The following is a 4,593-nucleotide window of genomic DNA, read 5'->3' as shown; positions in this document are numbered from 1 at the left end:
TATCTAAATGTTAACTTAAAAACTGGAGACTGAAGAGGTTTTTCACATACTGGCAAGATGTAGCCTACTTACCTTTAGAGAATAGAGATATTCATGTACAAACAGAACAGCAGGCACATTTTAACACAAATCAAGCAGAACATTTACCTGGTTCTCTTTAATCAGCTCCTCTCTGCAGACTCTTCCAGAAGCTCCATCAGGCGGGAGGACGGCTTCTGTCTAACTTCAACGTGGTGCTGTTTAACAGACATGTCAATTATTGTAGCGAACACACATTACTGTAAGTACAGAAAGATACTGGAGACAAAGAGTATGCCTTAACTTCAATGTAACGCGCTACAGAAGGAGGCACCAACAGTTGAACTTCCCAGTAGTCTTCCTGGATCACCCCTCTGGCCGCATCACAGACTGGCCCACTGAGCAGCGTCCATGGCAGTGAATGTGACATTCCCTTCTTTTAGGAATCTGGTGCCGCTATCTGTCTCAGTGTACACAGGAAATAAAAGAACACATGTGCATTACACACAGTCGGATGCATGTGAGTGAACTGACTTGACTTCCACAGTAAAAGGAAAACTCAGTTTGGCAACACACTGCTAACTACCGAGCAGCATTTGAAAATGTAGCGCGAACACCATCAACAAAATAACTCTTCTGAACTACTAGTGCCCCACTGCTACAAGTTTTATTCAAAACGGTGAATTTCGCCAACTGTTAACTAATTTGAAGCAACTACTAAACATTATATGTTGTGTGTGCCTTGTCCATGACAGCAGGCTAAATTAGAAAACACGCTAAATTGCTAAAGCTGAAACACTGACGTTAGCTAACATTTGTTTGATATCCATATTAAGCTGACGGGGATGTACAGAGTTAATAAAGTACAAAAATATACTTACATGATTCAAAATCCACGAGTATTCTTATTAGACGAGGGTCCATGCTTTCATGCTTTCATCTCTCTTCTACTGGAACCGTCTGCTTTTTTTCAAATATCTGTACCATGCGCAAACTCCTCTGACGTCATCAGGGGCGTCGCCCAATTTTACTCACATTGCCCAGGTACATTTTACAAGCTTTTCACAGGTTGTAGGTCAACACATTACTTTAGTTAACATGTACTTAGTGCTATGATTTAAATTTACGTATCAAAATGAAGATACAAAATTACTCCATAAATTCAAGTAACACATTAAATAATAGGAGAGATTTGGCGTACTGACTGTACGGGTGGATTCAGGTGAAGCAAGCAAAAGGAAAAAGCATAATAAAAGACTTAAGGTGATACCCAACAGGCATTTCCTTTTGATTGTACTGGCCTATTTTTTGAGTTTGTGATTTGATGCCTGATACATTTCTTCTTTCAGACTAGTGGTAAGAAAACAGCTTATTCTGCTATTATTGGTCTATTTGCATCTGTAGATTTCTCCAACATTCACTAAAATTAAGAATGAGATAAAGCCAGATAGAAGAACTTTGCTAAAAGTAAGTAGGCTACCTACATTTTCAACAAAATGGGTAACATTTATGATTAATGTTTGTAAATATGCTTGATCACATTTAACAATGAGATACATTTATAATGAATGTAAAAGTCCACATCCACCCTAAAACAAAGTGAGTTGAATATCCATGCTTATCAAATATTAAACATCATGGTGTTTCATATTTTGACTGATTGTCAATAGATTTTTGACTGTATTGCCATTCATGAGTTTTAGAACTTTTTGCATCAGAAATATGTAAACTTGTACTTTTTTGTGAGTGAATGCTTACAACTTTCCAAAGAGACTATAAAAGAAACAGATCTGTAGAGTTTTAGCCCACGTTTAGACACCAAGACGGGCCAAGTTAGCAGTGAGGAGGCCAACATCTGCCATCCACTAAAATAGAGGGTTTATTTTTAATGCATCTGTCATCTTGCCCCATATTGACGTCTTTCAAAATTGAGGGCAGCTGATATGGGAGTTTCTTTCTGCCTCAACATTAAGGGTAAGACCAGTGAAGTTAAGTTAGACGGCAGTAGCTCAGTCCATTGGGACATGGAACCGAAGGGTCGCCCGTTCAATTTTCCGAGGTGTCCCTGAGCAAGGCACCGAACCTCCAACTCCCAGGCATCGGAGCGCATGGCAGAGTGAGGAAAAGCAGCCCCATCGCTCAGCCACTTCTCCATTTAGTGCATGCATGTCTATAGGCCCTGTTGTGCAACTGGGTGTGTATGTCTGAAATTGTAAATTAACACAAGGGTGAATAACTGAATTTCCCCTCTGGAAGTAATAAAGGTGATCTTAATCTCTAAAAAAATACAAATTGATGATGCAGTGAGAAAAGAGAGAAAAAGTAAAGCAACATGGAGACTGCATGGCTGAATGTACGTTTATTATGCTTCAGCTTACAGAACAACTAAAGGAGGAGAAGACGACAGCCTCCACTTGGCCTCCTCTGCAAGTAACGAGAAATGGTGCAAGACCAACTTGTGAAACTAATGTCGCCAACCAAAAGTCGAGCTGGCAGGCTTAGGACCGGCGGACGGGCAGTCATCCCGACCGTCGAAAACCGAGGCCTGTCAGTGCTTCAACTCAATGTCGAGGGCCTAACAACCGGCAAACTCGAAGTCCTGCGTCACCTGGCTGATTCCAATGGGGCAGCGGTTCTGCTCCTGCAGGAGACACACTGCACATCAGACAACATCCTCAAGATCCCTGGGTTCCATCTCGCTGGGTCCATCTACAGCAAGCAACACGGTGTGGCAACGTTCATCCGGACTGAAATAAGCTGGTCAGCCAGTAGCTAATCCCCACCAGGCTCTAACATCGAGTGGCTGGTTACAAAAATCCAGGAAACATCAGTCGTCAATGTATATAAGCCCCCACCAGCAGAGCTGTCCACGACGTCACTCCCATCAATAACTGCACCCGCCATCTATGCAAGTGACTTCAACTGTCAGCACACAGACTGGGGGTTACAACTACACGACACCTAATGGAGTGGCGCTGAGTGAATGGGCCTCCAACACTGATGCGTCTGCTGCTGTATGACCCCAAGGAGCCTCCAACCTTCTTCTCTGCACGCTGGACACCTCCACCACCCGGACCTGTGCCTCGCCAACAGTAACGACCCGAAAACCGCGAGAGAGACGCCGTCCTGGACAGGTTTCCCCGCTCACTCACCGACCATCCATCATTAATTCCCATCACTGGTGGAACCGGTAGTACCAGGGAAACCCGTCAAGCGATGGAACTTCCGAAAAGGCCAACTGGGAGTCGTATGCTGAGGAGACTGAAAGAAGTGGCAGCTGGCCCGCCAGACCCAAACACAGCCGACCTGGATGGCGGCTATGCACGCCTATCTGCTCAGGTCTCCTCCTGGGTGCTGGCAAAGAGACCATCCCACGTGCGGCTATAACAGAGGAATTACATCCCAGGTTGGGACGAGGAATGCACCACCTCTGTGTTGACCACCCAGAGGGGCTAGCTCCAGAGAAGAAGGTGGATGGGTGACTGCAGCAGCACTGCTCAAGGAAGCGATGGATACTCACCCGCCATCAGGAGCCCACAGGGCAGATGGACACGAGCGGTTGTTGTGATCAATCGCAATCGACATTCACTGCGCAGGTTCTGCGGACGCACAGCGCGTCGCAGGCCAGAGATATCAACCAGCTTACAGGCAGAAATTACAACACCACACAGCCTGCCCAGTCACAGCAAACCCCATCGCCATCCCCAGCCTCGCTGAAGAACAGCGGCCCTTCCCGGATGCCTGACAAACCCTTTGCCCGAGCTGACATCGCGTGAGGTGTCTTGAATCTCGGAGAGCCCGGCCAAGTGTCGATTCCAACCTCTCGGGAGGAATTCACAGCAGAGGGAACTCAGTGAGAGGCCATGAGCAAGCCTCAAGCCAGGCAAATCCCCCGGCCGCTGCAACACCACTGGAGTTCGTCATCCCACCAGAGCCACAACAACATCTCTGGCTGTGGCTTCTGTGCTTCTATAATCATGCCTACCAGAGATTAAAGCTCCCAAAGACTTGGCGCCGTGCCTCTGTCAGTGTCATAGCTCTGCCGAAGCCAAATAAATCTGCAGAAGACCCCAAGTCATACAAGACCAATCTTCGTTGCTCTGTGTCCCATTTAAGATCTTTGAGAGGATGATCCATAGTCGCATCGAGCCAGTGTGGACTCACAGCTCCACGGGAACAAGCTGGTTTCCGTCGTGGAAGATCAACAGGCAGACACGGTAACACTACTCTGTCAGCGACATCGAGGACAGCTTCCAGGACAATGAGAAAGCTGGGGTAGTGTACCTGGATCTGACTGCTGCATATGACACCGTGTGGCACCGGGGACTCCACCTGAAGCTGCTGAGGACAATACCGGACCGCCACATGGTGAAGTTCATCATGGAGACACTTTCCAACCGTAGCTTCATCCTCCAGACCAGCAGTGGCCAGTGCAGTAGGCTCAGAAGACTGAAGAACGGGGTACCGCAGGGGTCTGTTCTCTTCGCCGATGCTGTTCAATGTTTACATCCACGACCTACCTGATACAGCTCCAGAAAGTATGGCCTACGCAGACGATCTTGCCATCATGCTGAA

General features: G+C 46.8%; 1 long non-coding RNA gene across 1 annotated transcript; it reads right to left on the bottom strand.

Annotated features, from left to right (window-relative positions):
• Positions 1-146: 146 nt before the first annotated feature.
• Positions 147-1,072, bottom strand: LOC104945624 (uncharacterized). The gene is made up of 3 exons (XR_798361.1): positions 900-1,072; positions 323-478; positions 147-236 (listed from the first exon to the last, which is right to left on the bottom strand). It is a non-coding gene; the product is annotated as an uncharacterized lncRNA (long non-coding RNA).
• Between the last annotated feature and the right edge of the window lie 3,521 nt (positions 1,073-4,593).

Source organism: Notothenia coriiceps, unplaced genomic scaffold (genome assembly GCF_000735185.1).
Source record: "Notothenia coriiceps isolate Sejong01 unplaced genomic scaffold, NC01 NC01_scaffold00009850, whole genome shotgun sequence".
NCBI classification, from domain to species: domain Eukaryota; kingdom Metazoa; phylum Chordata; class Actinopteri; order Perciformes; family Nototheniidae; genus Notothenia; species Notothenia coriiceps.
This window is presented reverse-complemented; position numbering and strand designations above follow the sequence as displayed.